Source organism: Anarhichas minor, unplaced genomic scaffold (genome assembly GCF_050575085.1).
Source record: "Anarhichas minor isolate MPS153535 unplaced genomic scaffold, ASM5057508v1 ptg000026l, whole genome shotgun sequence".
Taxonomy (NCBI): domain Eukaryota; kingdom Metazoa; phylum Chordata; class Actinopteri; order Perciformes; family Anarhichadidae; genus Anarhichas; species Anarhichas minor.
This window is the reverse complement of record NW_027466472.1, coordinates 18,133,677-18,149,880: the sequence shown is the minus strand read 5'-3', so window position 1 is coordinate 18,149,880 and position 16,204 is coordinate 18,133,677.

Below are 16,204 nucleotides of genomic sequence, written 5' to 3'. Positions count from 1 at the left end.
ACAAAATGTTGACCACACCTCACTGAGGATGTGAAATATGGATAAACAAACGCTAAAATGCTTGTCTATATGCAATATCAGTGGAGCCGGTCTTTTATTCTTGCATTACATAAGAAGAAAAAACATATTTGGTCATTTCAAACTCTGCTACAAAAGGTAATTTTATTCTTTCATGCATTGTTATCTTCCTCAACACAGGTTCACAAGCTTTTTTCTGTCTTGTTATCGACACTCAGCTTTTAAATCTTCAGAGACCTTTTGAGTTTTGTTCTTTATTGTGTGGCTGATGAGACACATCACATTACCCTGTGAAGTCTAATGATGACAACTAGCACTGACATTGTTAAATATTGCCTTAGCCTCAAATATTTGAGGGCACATAACAGAACTAATGATAATCTGTCTGCGGGTCTCATTTCTGGCTCCTTAACTGACACTGAATAAATTAACAAATATCAAATGATTAAAAAAAAATCTGTCACTAGAAAAATGGCAGAACATTTTTTTTGAGTGTCTTTTTCAGCCATGTCAGGTTCTTAATAACTTATCTCCTAATTTGTTTGTACTTGAAGTGAAACCGTTGATTATTTTATCCTACCAACAGAGCAAAACCAAAAGTTATCCAATTATGAAGAATTACGTCAACCAATCATTTCGGCTCCAGTTTGAATTCTTTATCTCCCGCTATGAAAACAGCAGAAGGAAGCTGCTGCACTATTTTTCTATATTACATTAAAACAAAATAACAGTTTAATAGGGGTGTAACAACACACATATTCGTATTGAACCGTTCGGTACGGGGCTCACGGTTCGGTACGCATTACGAACCGAACAACACGTTTGAATAATAGTGCATTTGCAAAATACAGAAACTTAAATCGTGGGAAATATAATGTTCTCTCAGTGGAGCCAGTGCGCTCAACATGGCAACCCACCCGACGTAACAGACAATGTGCTGTCTGACACACCCACCACGGAAGAAAAACATTGTACTCTGGTGAGCCACATTTGTTCTGGGAGAGGCACGCTATGCTAAACGTAAAGCTTTGCAGGAAAACCAACAGCAGCACACACGCTACAAACTCTCCCCGCAGCGTTGAGGTAGCGATTCCCGTACCGAAACGTACCGAACCGTGCCACCACTGTATCGTATTGAACCGAACAGAGACTTTTGTGAACCGTTACACCCCTACAGTTTAACTATTCAAGAATATACCTGAATTTACCATAGGACACATTACAGGTAACAAATATAAAAATGTGATCGGTAGAAATGCATGTTTTAATAACTCAATCATGTATTTTCCAATTTTAAAATATCAGCTTGTCCAAAAGCTATTTGTGCGCAGAATGTCAGCTATTTTTTTTTTATTTCAACTCAATATTCAAAACATTTTGTATATAAAGACCTTCATCAATTAAGCATTTCTCGACACACTTTACCATTATGATGTTATGCATGGTTATATGCTTCAAAAATAAATGCCAAGAGGTTCAACACAGGATTTCAGCACCAAGGACAGCTCCTTGAGTAGTCTGCTTTCAACCAGGATGTGTGATGACCTCAACACTGCTTCTGAGAAACGGTTTATGTCAACAGGCTTGGGTGATTACTATTCACATTTACACTATTTGGCTGCAATGCAATCACCTTGAATATCAACGGTGCACTTCATGATGTTGGCGTTTTGGCACAGCGTATAGGACCCACTTCATTTTTAATTTCCTCTCCGGGTTCATTGCTCTTTTCCCACGACGCCTGTCAGAACTCATACAATTCTTTGCGACCCTAAGCTGTCAAAAAGTACTGCGTTAACTACACATCTCGTTACACAACCACAGAAACTGCAGCTTCACAAAATTAGACGACATGGATTTTAATACAGTCTATTTCAAATCTTTTTTTCTGGTGAAGCTTTGATTTTTCCGAACAGGTTGTATTCTCTAAATCCAATTATACTGGATAGGATTTGCTTTTGTTTGTTTTTTGAATCGGTAAGATGACACTTCATATCTCAAATATCCCCTCCCTAGTTAAATGGCAGGCTTAACAGTAAAAATCACAAAAACATCTCAAAGAAAACAAACGTATATTTGATATAAAGCTTGTTTTAAGCAAGATAGTATTCAGTATATACACAAGCCTGATCACCTTAGAAGATTGCAGCGCAAATAGCCAGCTTAGATCCGTCCTTTTCTCTCTACAGCACAGCTTTCTTAATATTATCAATAATGTATAAGCAAAAAAAGCTAACACACAAGCATAGCTTGTACAACGATAGGATGTGAAAAAATTGATATATTATTTTAAGTAACTTAGTTATTTTAGTATTATTATAAAATAAATAAATAATTCAGGTATAAAATTGGGATTATGGTCTCCGCTGTACACCCAAATAAAAGACCAACAAAAGCCAGTCTGACTAAAAAGGCAGAAAAAGAAGAAACATTGGACTTTCACACCATATGCCTTTTGGCTGCTATGTATTATCAATAGCTCAATCCGTTTTGGGGATTAGTGACCAGTGAAATTAAACTTTATGGTGTTCTGCTCCACCACCCAGCTGTATTAGACTTATCCAAGAGCAATGACCAAGCAGCAACCTCTGGTGCCGAGAAATGAAGCCAACACGCAAGTGGCAAACACTGCACTTCCTTAAATGGCCACTTGAAGCTGAAAGAGAGTCCTTCCAATGGAGACCCCCAAATGCCCAACAGCAGAATAAACATGTAAGGCTTAAAGTTTGGCATAATTTAAGGCGTGGCTGTTTGAGTGACAGGTGGGTGTCGTCTCAGGTCGCTCGCCGTCTGCGTCACCTGCCTCAGCGCCACCTCTTTGGCCATTTTTGGATTCGCCGGGAGGTGGGTTGTGTCGTCACTGCCAAGAGGGCGACAGCCGTAGCGATCCCCTCCGAGTTTCACAACGGCTCTTCAGATGACATGTAGTATTTTACCGCCTGTATATGTGGGACATCCATTTCAGCACAGCTTATCATTGCCTGCTGTAATGAAGGCATTGCCTAAGTTAAGTATACATGTTTAGTTCTGAAGGTAAAATAGCACAACCACTGTAATTAGCTAGACAATGGGAGTTCTTTTTATAGGGGATTATGCTGGCATCTCATTCCTGTTTTCTTACACCCCTGGTGTTATTTGCTGAGATTCACACTCTTTGCTGAACTTCAATTAGTGCAGAATAGAAGAGAGGTAAAAAAAAAATGCAGCACTTGAGAGTTGTTGCAACTTTAAAGCTTATCTGTAAATAAATTATCCTTTTTTATAAAAAGTGATGCTGAGAATGACATCACTTGAATCCCTTATATCTACAGAAGGCTGTTTGATTAGAGGAATGATAAGCGAGATATCATCGGCTCCGTTGCAGATTAACCTTCTTCATTCTGAAGAGACTACTTTCCAGTATATTCTGTAATCCACTTCAGACACATTACAAAGCTATATTCTCTTTCATCTCTCACATGCCCTATAGGCCAAGAAATTCTGCACATGGGGAACCTCGAGACGAAGTGAAATCAAAGCTAGAATAAAAACAGGAGAGCTGTGCTGCTTTTTTTCTCCATAACACGTCTGAGGACAAAACACAAGTGATGGCAGCATGTTTATTCCACCGACATTTCTGTGATGTTTACTGTAACAGTGTCTTACACACAACAACACAGTGTCGCAGGAGTAGTTTTGTTGCAGCAGGGCCTTGAATAATATAATTTAACAAGGCTCAATACACACAGATATTGTATCACTAACAATGTAGAAGTGAAATGCTACTGATATTCTCTTCACAAAATGGCTTTAAGTCAATTTAAAAAATCTTTTTTTTAGTTTTTTCCAAATATACTAGATTGAACCAGATTTAAGATTTATGATTCAAAAAGTGCCAGATGATGTTTGCGCATTTAGACTTTTTTGTTTTGAAGGTGAGTTTTGTCAGGTTTTAAACTACTTATTAACATTGCTGATCATTTCACTCCAGTCGAGACAGACTGGAGTGACCATCTTTGGCAGGTTTCTATTGATTCAAACTGTAGATTAAAAAGTATGTGATGCTGCCTTTGCCAGCAGGGCTTCCAGACCTCAGAATAAGCTGCCCGCGGCTGAATACATTTTATAATTTATGCACTTGTAATTCTAACAGACCTGCTCCCATGTGACCTCCTTAAATGTTTTTTTTTTTTAATCCTTGTGAAGTGCTTTTTAAAGCGATTTGTAGTTTTATCATATAACACTAATTGTATTTATTATTTCCCCAGTTTTCTTGTCTCTCTATTTCGTTCTTGCTACGCCCTCTACCTTTGCTGTTGGTTTAGCCCAGCGACGCTTCTTTTTTGGCCCCCTTAGACGGCCATATGCACCAATCACAACACGAACTCATCCCTACTCATCATATTTCGCAAAATGGGCAGAAGCCCTGCCTTTTGCGTGGCATCTTGACGCAGAAGGTTCGCGGTGTGAAACTGTAGCGGTTAGGTCAAGGCAACAAAACCACCTGGTTGTGATGGAACACACGCTACCAGACTGCCAATCACAGGGTAGCAACCACACATTATACACTACCAGCGCGCCCACACCGATCTACTCACACCCACTGGTGTTGTTGAGTTATGTCTTTGACCGACAGCAAGGTTTCTACCGATTGCTTTCCAACGCTGCTGACTCCTGCCCTACCTGCATCATGCTGCACCAGCAGCAGCGTGGGAGATGACGGCAATTCAATGTGGAAGTGTGCCCTCTCCATCGCAACTTAGTTATTGCTGTTGCAGTTTTTTTGTTGGTGTTGTCGTTACTTATGGCGTTGTGGTCATGATTGTTGTCGTGATTGTTGTGACAATTATCATTGTTGTTGTTGTTATGGCTGTTGTTATTTCTATCATTGTTGTTGTTGTTGGAGGTGTTGTAGTCGACATCATTATCTTAGGCTGGATGATCATGCGATCGGTCGCGTATGTGTGTGTTTGCTCCCTTCAGTGAGTGAGTAATTGAGTAATCCATTTTTATTAGTCATAATTTCTCACACTTTACTTTAGACAAATAAAAAGGAAAAATTGTTTCCCTTTTCTCCAAAAAAAAACTACAGCATTTAACACTGTTCTAGCTAGAGGTTAGACACAGTAATTGGAACAAACTCGGTGCACCACAACATGAGTGAATAATGGTCTTAATCTTCGCAAACTGCCTCATTAGTATCATCAACCACAGAGGGAGAGCGGGACCAAAGCGGCTCCCTGAGGCGCTCCAGAAACATTGCCGTATTGCCCAAATGAAAACATGACAAACTGCAGGACACAATGAAAGTCTAACTGGTGAATAGGTTATAAATAAAAAAGGCCTGATGGTAAACCTCAATGATGCATTACCTTGCCTAATTCATTCAGGAACAGCATAGAAAAAATGTATAATCCACGTTTATATAGCATTATGGAGGTGACTTTCTTCCCATTTAAGTTACTATTCATAATGATGAACAACTGTAATGGTCACATTATGGAAACTGAAGCAAAATATACAACAGAGAACGCCCTCAGGGTAATATATATTCCAACATTTTACTGCAGAATAAGCTGTGTTTTCGCGATGTTGACTTTGCACTCTAAACTGGAGATGCAGTCTGAGGCGTCGCGCATCCTATTCAGGATGTGTGACAGATGCCCGCAGAGCTTGCAAAGCAGGTACTAGCTCCTCACAGGCATGAAAAAACAAAATGGAATTATTTATAGGTGTAAAATATTTATTTGGGATCTGTCTCTGCCCCCATTGCTAAGATATAACAGGTTACTGAGCAGAAAACCCAGAGTGAGCTGGAAACACTGAATGATTAATCTCTCCTCATTTCATTGCTACAGTATAATGACAACATATTTCATGGTTTTAGCACCATAAAACGACAAGTAATTAAAGTAAAGGTGATTGTAAATAAGTCAGTAGTAGTACTTTTCTAGGATACCGGTCAGCATTAATAACATCGAAACGTCACAATAAACACTACTGCTTGACAACGTTGGTCTAAGCCAACCTTCCGATTAGAAATGTGTCAGATATTAGACAGTACATCAGAAATGCAGTGACACACCTACAGTCAGTAGATTTGGTTTGGGCGACTTGGTAAAATCATTAGTGAACTGTGTTTTGCGAGGCTAAATGGAAGTCAGGATTGACCTTGTTGTTCAAATACCGCTGTGTAGCAGGAATACAGAGTAAGCCCTCTGCTGTTCTCAGGATCCAGAGAAGATTTAACAAGAGGTTCTTGGGAGCTGCTAAAAGAAAGTCAAGTCATTGTACGAGTGAGACATCTGTTTGGTTCTTTATGTTTATCAAGAAGGCCGCTGGGCGATTCAGTGCGCTGACCTCTGTGTCAAAGCAATGGCTGCTGTCAATCACCTGACCTCAAAGATCAGATGTTTTAATGACAGCTTGACACATTGAAAATCCTTTTACGTATTTTGCCATTTGCATTTTGAAATGTGCGTGCGCTGTGCGTCTGTCGCAACGGAAGACCAGTCGTTGCCAAAACAGGTTTAAAGCGTTTAAATTTGTGTGATTGTAACATACTTTCAAAAGGCAGATGTATGGAGAGTCAACTGCTTTAAGTCTCTCAGCTCTTCCAACATCACAAACTTGCTTTAACACACACAACCGTCCCCTTGAAGCCAAGGTAAAGTCACCAAGGTAGCAATGCAGAGCAAAGTGTGACAGTTTTTAGTTCAAGACAAAAAAAAACAGGCCTAATAATAGCGATCCATCATGTCCCATTTTACGACAAACCTGTCCACCAGCCAGCTCGCATAGAACACGTTTATTATGTGAACGGAGGATTGTAGAGTTAATATTTGACATCAAGGTCAATGACAAGTTCTGACGTTGTCATTCTCAGCAAACATACAGACAGATGATCATGAACTAAAACCCCCACAACCAGAATATATACAGAGCAGGATGCCAGCTAGACTATGTGTTGGGAAGCAGCACCAGTCGTTTCTCACAACCATCACAAACAATTTACTATCAGTGAAGTGAGATGTATATAAATATGAACCTAGCAATGTTTGCTGTGCAGCAACAGCTTTAGTCTCATCAGTTATGCAGCAGATAGTTACACACGCATTTAAAAATCACAAGTCCTGGCAGGTGCAGTACTCATGCTGTGTAGCTTAAGGATCCCTTCTTAAAACGGCAGATAACCGTGCAGCCGAGTTAAGCAGCAGATAGCCTGAACCACAGAGCAGCAGCTCATCAGTTTACATGGAGGAATGATGTGGAGGATAATAAAGCAAGCCGTCACAAAGCCAGGCTGAGTTGTCCATAAAGCCTAGCATATCACAGGGAAATAATTACCGGTTATGTGAATAGGCTGTATGCAAGATGTGCTGCAGAACAGAAAAACAACAACAACAACAACTAGAAAAGCAGCAACCAGCTGGGAAATATGATGCAAAACCTATGACAACATCATAACAAGACCATCCATGGTTCACCGCTGCGACATCGACAAAGTTCATACAAGACAGTCGGTCACATGCAAACACGCAAGCAGCAAAGGCAGTTAGCTGCAAACATGCTGCGAACAGCACAAAAACACTGACGCAGGAAGCCCAGCGACTCCCACTGCATATATTAGCACAAGCAGCAGACACCCACCTTGCTGAAGTCGACTAAAGATCATCTGTGCTCCAGCTGGAAGTAAATCCTTTGGGAGTAATGGTGTGCAGTAAATGCCACTGCTGACAAGCTGACACCGGAAGCGGCGGCAGGAAGGCCTTTGAGCCGGTCTCTGTAAAAAGTTAAACAGTCGGACTAGTGTCCAGTGTGTTTATGAAAAGCGTTATGTGTCACTAGCGTGGCTTACTGGGGACGTTAACAAAATATGATTCACCTATGCTTTCCCTACTACGACAAGTCAGTATGTCTGCTGTACAAAAGGTCTATAATACAAGCTTACAATGTGCTCCCCATCACGATTTGTTCATTTCAACTCCACAAAGTCAAACAATGAGACCAGGTGAAAATATGAAAATTCAATTTAATAGAGTCCAATCAAATTAGATTGAACTATTATACAAAGCAGATACGATACTTTAGAACTGGAGGAATATTAGTATTTGAATAGATTTAAACATTATTTATTTTTATTATTAAGCTTTTATCCAAAGTGACAATGAGAGTATTGAACCGTGTGGATACAAGCCAAACACTGCAAGAATCATGCAAGCACATCAACTTTCTCAAATACGCTTAACTGCTTCAAAGTGCTTCATGAAAGAAATTGAAACTTGATTTTAGCTTGAACAGAGAATAATAGGATATTTCCTTCCAGGTCCTGGATAATATAGCCAGGAAGAAATGATTGATAAAACACTGTGTACAGAGTATAACACTGCAAACAATAAACATAAATGTCTTGATGGATTCCTTCTTGAGAGACTTCAGAGAAACACAATCACGACATACATTGACGTTTGCATTATCTGGCTCCTCCATCTTTAGGAAACACTAATGGGATACTTCTTAAAAGACATTCAACACATCACAAGAAATTGTCCTTTGGGGCTGGTCAGTCGGAAAAACACTGCAATATAATAACCTTTGCCTTCACTTGAAGTAATGAGCAGGCTCTCCTTTGTAGGACAGCACCATGTGTAAGCCTCTAACTAACCCTATAGTGTCTTTATTCAGCCAGGTCTTTCCATTTGTTAAGATGACCTTTTTCTGTATTGACTGTACCCATTATTTTGCGGTTTCCTGTCCACTCTGCTTGCCTCTGGGTCACTGCAATCATTAAAAAGAAATGCAACACTGACAGCTCTTTAGCGCACATTTTTCACAGCTACAATGAGTCGGCTTCATTCGGATTAATAGTGAAAAATCCCCAGGGGCACAGACTGTGTAATACCTGGACTCATGGGATGATGTCAACTCCTGTTATGTCACACAGGATCCAGATTTTACAATTAGTCAGTTGATACCACAAGACATAGGAAATATATACTTTTTTTCTCTGTGATCAGAAATTATTTGCTCAAGAATATGGGCAAAAATCCCACCTCTTTATTTGTCCTCCGTGCTTTCGCTTTTCTTTAACGCTCTCAATAAGGAGGGAAAGCATGCACAGTTTTTACGCCGCATAAATTGCGATGCCAAATGTGCCCCATAAAAAAATCAGTGTCATAAAAATACAGTCAAGTTATATATTATTACCTTATCCTGTGCATACATAATACATACATGCAGTATGATAAATAATAGCATTTTTCTGCACATATATTATCCATTTCTGTACAGTATATGTTTATCTTTAATGTGGTGCATTTGTGGAACAGAAAAACACATTCAGTGGAAACTAGGAAACCAAAAGGGAGCTCTGTGTGAATGACTGCTGCTGTCATGTGCGGGGGAGATGTGACCCCACCATCCTGGCAGTGCGTTACCCCCCCCCACCCACACACATACTCTACTCCAGCTGTGTGCTCCCGGTCTGTCTGCATCCTGTCTCCTTAGGCTCTAAACCACCATTAACAGGCAGAGTAAGCTGCAGTTTCTCCCAATCTCTCCATTGGTTTCACGTAAACATAAGCCTCCAATGCCGGGCCTGGCATTCTTGAAATGTCAGAAGAATTGTCCCAAGGCTTTCCGGCCCGTTCAATTAAGCCAGACATGCAAAACTGAACCTCTAATAAAGTACATTAACCTAAAGTATGGAACATCCAGTGTGCTGTTTGCTTACAGGTCACCATGGGGAGAAACAAAAGAGAGTGAGAAGGAGGAGATCAGAAAGAAGATACACTTGACAAGCATATTATTGAGGAAAAAAGGATGCAATGATTTGCTGGCTAAGAAGACACTGATACATGTCAGTGTCTTCTTTAAGGATAGAAAAGATGAAACACTCTGTCCGACATCACTGATGCCGCTGACAAAAGAAGACGAAGGAGGAGAGAACACAGAATACTCTGCGGGTCACATTTGTCTGGCCGACACAGCCGATGTGCCCACAGACCGACACGTCAGAATGAGCTATTGCGTGTCCGGCTTTTTGGAAATGTACCCAGTCGTACATTTGAGATGATTCAGTGTCGCCGACCTCCCGTGGAACACACACCAGCATTTAGGTTTGAACTAACACTGAGATCTGTCAGCTGTATCTGGCCAGTGAAAAAAGAAAAAATCTCCTCCGTTTGTGTCAGGGTGTTTATTCAAAGTGCAGTGAGGGAGATTTGTGTCTGATGCACAAAAATTGCCATAATATATCTGAAAGGGCCTGCAATGTTTGGCAAGGATGCTGATCTATGACTTTTATTATTGCCATACAGGGAAGAAGCCTCGAAAATGCTTCAGAGCAAAAGCAGTTAATTTAACGTAAATAAACTTGAAAAAATAACTGAAATAAAAAAAGGTGCATATTGTTGCACCCTTTTATCTTTCTCTGCTTTTTCTTTTGTTCAGACAACGAGCCATTATGGACAGAGTTTTGAAACGAGAGTTAGCTCTGAATTGAATCGTGAGATTGTCATCTCCCTATTAATATAATGTTTGAATCTCTGCACTGTTTGTCTTGCTTACTCACCTCTTATCACAAAGTGTATTACATGGCAGGCCAGAAAGAGCTGTATCAGAGACGTGTTGACATTATAAAGAGAGTGACATGAATGAAGACATCAGGGGGCTTGTAGGCATTGGGTGATTCCCTGAACTTTACCTCTAACACCACCATGAGGTTGATATTTTTAGTTTTTTGAGGAAATGTCTCAATAGCTATTGGAATGATTGCCATAACATTTGGTCCCAACTCAGGATGAATTGTAATAACTTTGGTGATCCCTTGACTTTTGTTCTAGCGCCAACATCAAGTTAAAATATGAATTGTCCAATACTTTGGTTTATAACCAAGCATGTAAAATAACCTTGATGGCAGTATAACATCAAGTCATGACTTCTGGTGCTTTTTTTGAGCTGCCATAGTTTCTGCAAAAAAAAAAAAAAGTCAATGCTTCTTTGAGCTCCTTTTCTTTCCTGTGAGCTATCAGCTGTAAGTGTTTGCCGGTGACATCGGCTTTGTGAGCCTGAAATCCAATTCTATGGGTGCAAATGACTCAGAGAAAAATTTGAAAAGACCTTGATTATATTGATTTTTGATGCACATCACACAGGCGTAAGCCTCACAGATATTCTTGCCTTTGCAGATTGGACATTCATTTTTTTTATCTGGCCAGGAGGAGACAGTGTCAGAGGCACAAGTCAGGAATAATGAGAAAGCTAACAGCACAGCAGGTGAGCTAACTGACAGTAGTTAACTGGGTTGTCATAGCTTTCAGAGCTGAAAAGTGTGAGGAGCGAAAAGAAAAACATTGAGTATGGGAGAAATTTGCAGGACAAACTTAAACAGGTAAACAATCTAATGACTGGAATAATGCAGTAATATGGACCATGAATATACTGTATGTATGGGATGTTTTTTTTCTGATTCAAATTCATGGTCACAAAATGTGGTGACAAATGACTCAAACCATTAGGTCAACTCTAATGGCATTATTATTGCTTCACATATGCCACTCAGACAGACAATGTTTAAATGGCTTGAAAGCTTCTCCTTCGCTGTTATCTTCCCTCTCCGTCTGTGACACTGATGGTGCTGAGCTTCGAAAGCTGGAGAACCTCTGACAGGGAATCGCATTGCGTCATCGGAGCTGTATCACGGATGCTGCTCACCACAACACGTATTATGAAATCCACGCGGCTTGAAATCCACGAAATGTCTCCTTGCAGCTGCTTGTCCATCACTCTGAAGTTAGCTGTCAGCTACCATAAGTTAGTAATGGGCCGGCACTGGGATAATTGGCTCGATTTATTAACTTGATGAATCCGGCTCGTGATGAATTAAGTTTCCAAAAGGCTCCTGACGAGTAGTCCAACTGATGGGAGAGGCTGTCGAAGGTGGCTCTTTGTCAAAATGTCACCCACGAGGATTCCATGAAAGGGAGTTTCCATTGTTTTCATTCAGCTGTTCCCTCATCCTTCATCTACAAAAGTACAATGTAGACCACATGTGTCAAACTCATTTTATGTTAAGTTAGTTAGACTTGATGATAAAAATATCCCCATGGTCGAAATGATGAGATAGAAAGTCAAAATTATTAGGTAGAAAGTCAAAATCATGTGATAGAAAGTCAAAATTAGCCATATGCTGCCACAATTAGTGCTTATATTTGTAGATAGCCATGTTTTGAAAAAACAGTATTCAATGAACATGTGCAGGAACCGAACCTCTCATGTTATTGTCTGCACAATAGCTTCCATGTCTGTCATTCAAATTCCCCAGGCAAGTCCAGCTGCAGTTGTCGTAGAGCGCCGGCTGCTACTGACATTATCCGACACCTTAAGTTGTATCGATAAAATATTACTGCATCTATAAGGCTGATTTCCTCACACAGAGTGGCCTACATGACACTGCTTTCTCTAATAACCACATTAACACATTTGCCGCAAGCCAGACGGCTCCTTCCCGCCGTAGGGACCAGTTTTGTCAATACCCCCACCTCCCGTTGTTTCGAATTCAACACCATGTTTTCTTCTGATGTGCATAAATCCTCATATACAGACTAACTAATGCTACCTGGAGAATTGAAACCAGTATCTATCTGCATGTTGCAGCCACTTTTGTTCGTCCTTTTGCTCTTGTACCCTTTGAAACCGTACAGTATGGTAATGGTAGGCCCTGGACCAAAGGCCTGTAAAGGCTGAGAAGGAATGGACTGAGTTTAGACTTGTAGACACCTCTGATCAAGGTAAAGATTAGGCTGGATAGTCATCATCCACCATCAAATCACACGACAAGCAACAATAGAAACATAAATCTGCAGTTCTACACAGGTTGTTTGTCTGACTCTGCTGGTGCTGCAGCGCCTCCCTCTCTGTTAGTGGTTATACCTATGTTTGATGGAGCAGCCAAGGACCATTAACTTGACATGATGACTATATAGAGTGGTACCCGCTTCGCCTTCAGGTCAGATGACATTCTTTATTTATCAGATAAAGCAGCCTCAGTCAGCTCGTCGATTAAATCACACGACCTTACTTCCTCTGACCCTGCTTGTCACACAGTAAGGCCACAGTGTGACCAGCCGCTTACCGGTGTCACCACCTCCCACTGACCCGGGCTCATCCTCTAACCAGCTCACGCTGGTGGAGATGCCGTGCATGAAAGTATTTCCTAAAAGATGTGACAAATAAAAGAACATCATTTTATTACTGTTCAACCTGGTGAGTTATTATTTCAAGAAGAGCTTCTGGTTGTCTTATCTTAGCACAAACTTGTTGGGACAGATTGCCTGGCTCTATCAACACCCCTAAAGTTCCTCGATTAACACTTTATCTTGTTAGTTTAAGGCTAGTTTCCAGTCTTTATGCTAAGCTAAGCTAATCACTTGTGGGTTTCAGCCTTATAATTAAAGGTACAGTGCGAAGCATTATGGGGGCTCTTTTAGCAGAAATGGAATACAATATTCATAACTGTTTTAATTGATGCATAATCACCTGAAACTAAGAATTGTTGTGTTTGTATTAGCTTAGAATGAACCCGTCCTATCTACAAAGGGTGCGGGTCCTCTTCAAGGTGGTGGTGCTACCGTGTTGCACCACCATGTTTCTACAGCAGCCCAGAACGGACAAACCAAACACTGGCCCTGAAAAGGATTTCTCATGTTTTTACATACCTGAAAGCCACCGTAGCTCTGCAACATATTTGTGAAACTGCGGTAATGTAAGCTGTTGAGTGCTAAACTGTGGTACCGCCAACTCCACAACTGGCGACAGTCTGTGTATGTACTGTATGTATGCACTATGTTATTTTTGCATTTTTTAACAGCATATTTTTTGTATTGTTGAAGACAAATTTCCTTCGGGACAATAAAGTCTATCTTATCTTATCTAACGTAGTGTTATTATGGTTAGGATGGCCTCTGATGGGGGTAAATGGCGTTACCACGGTTTTGCACTCTGCTGCTCTTGTCTTGGTAAGGGAGTAGTGAGCAGAGGGTTAATCAGTTGATTGCAATCTGCAACCACACCGCTAAATGCCGCCAAATCATACATACTGTTTTAAGGGACAAGGTGGTAAACAAATAATAGTTTATTTATTTTCAAAACCATTAGCATGCATTTCGTCATTGGCCGTTACTCTGCCTTTCTTTATGTAACGTCTCTTCTCCTGATTAGCTCCACTTGTACAACCTAGAAACTGGTGCTTTGCTTAAGGGCACCTTGATGGAAGCTTTTAGAGGGGCTGGGATGAGAGGGATCAGCGTTTCTCATCCCAGACCTGTATTTTCTATCTATCTATATAAGTCAGGCTCGCAGTCAGAAGTCAGGCTAACCTCTAGGCTGGTGCTGCTCACATCCCCATCTCGAGGAGATACCCCCTTAAATGGCTAATAAGCACAATTCAAGAGCAATAACATTACATAACTAAATAAGGTGTGGAAAGAATTGCACCGTGACAAGGTTTTGTTCATGGAAATTATCTGCAGTTGGATAATAGTACTTTTATTCATTTTAATGATAGAGCTTTGCCTTCTTATAAGCATATTTTCACTGGGCCTTAGATAAGTTAATTGAAATATAGTGCTGTGGTGATAGGAGAGCTCAGAGTTGAAAAATAACCGTTGTTAGACTTTTGTCAATTTGTGCAGGGTTACAACTAAGTCTTGTGAGGGGTGAAAATCTGCAATGTGTCTTTTATTTTCTATTACTGTAAGTTCTCGGATAAGAAACGGTCACGGTGAATGACTTGTGACAGATGCTTTAATGGAATACTCTAAATATGCTTCTTCCTATTGACCTCTGTGAGTCAAAGTAACTAAACCGAAACCTGCATTATGAAATCTAACTTTAATTTTAAAATCCACGTGTTCAAGCTGATAAACACCTTTAATATATTGAATCAACTGAGCCAAATGTCTTGATCAAGATATAAATGCCCCTGATATATACATATATATAGATAGATAGATTATTCACTGCTTTTTAACAAGTTCCTGATATTCAAATTTTTGAGATTTAGATGAACTTTTTCTTTTTTAATGTCACCTTCAGATGGAGCCATCAGAGTTTAACTTTGATGAAAGCCTTTTGTGGAATTGTCAGCTGGAGCCAGAGCTCCTGCTGAGTTTACACAGGGTGGCTGAGATTGGACTTCAGAGCACTGAGGAAAAAAAGATGAGCGACACAGACGGTTTCATCTGATCTGTGTGGTTTTTAAATTTCTTCTCCAGCACAGTTGCTCTCTGTGTCTTTTCAGGTCCGAAAGCCAGCAGCCGGTGCAGCAAAATGGACGTAATCAAAGAAAGTCTCGATTGAAAACATTTTTCCTCCACTGGGCTTCCTGCATATACTGTCATATGCTGCCGCACTACATGAAAGGCAGCCAATCACCCACTACATCGGTGTAAATGGCGCAGTGGAAAGTTTGAGAAATATTTCTTTATAAACACCCACAAGACATTTAATCATGTAAATTGTTCAAATCAACAACTGTGACAGTAAAGTGGGCAATACAGATAAAGAAAGGTTGTCAGAAAAAGACTCAATATTATTCGAAAAAGCAGCTGTGACAACAACAGCTGCAGCAATGTCACAACTCAAATGATAGTGGTGTGACTGGTGTGCCAAAAAAAAGAGGAAATAAATCCCAGTTAATGAAATGCCATGCTTAAATTCACATAAACATCATAAGCCTTTATCTGAAGCTATAATTCAGAGTGACTTCGGTACAACGAGTTAAAGGAGTGAATTAGTTTGAAATGTCTCCATCTCTAACATCCCCAGCAGCAAAGAATAAGAAGGGTCAAAGGTCACAGTCACACTGATAATAGAGGTAACAAAGTATTACTGTGATCATGAATAATCACTCTAGTTTGTTGTGACGCTTCCAAACTCACACACACACACACACACACACACACACACACACACACACACACACACACAGCTTCAATCCTTTGAAGTGTAATGTATGGAAATTACTGTCGGCAGGATAGCATGCAGCAGCCTCCCAGTCCACGCGCTTATCTCGGACTGTGTTATGTTTATCTGCCTCCTCACCGTCGCTCTCCATTTATCAGCTGCTCTGGCATTCCCGTTAAAGCATCGCCGTGGCTTGTCTCTTGGACAGTGATGGACACAGGTGGTCAGAGAAAGTGTCCAC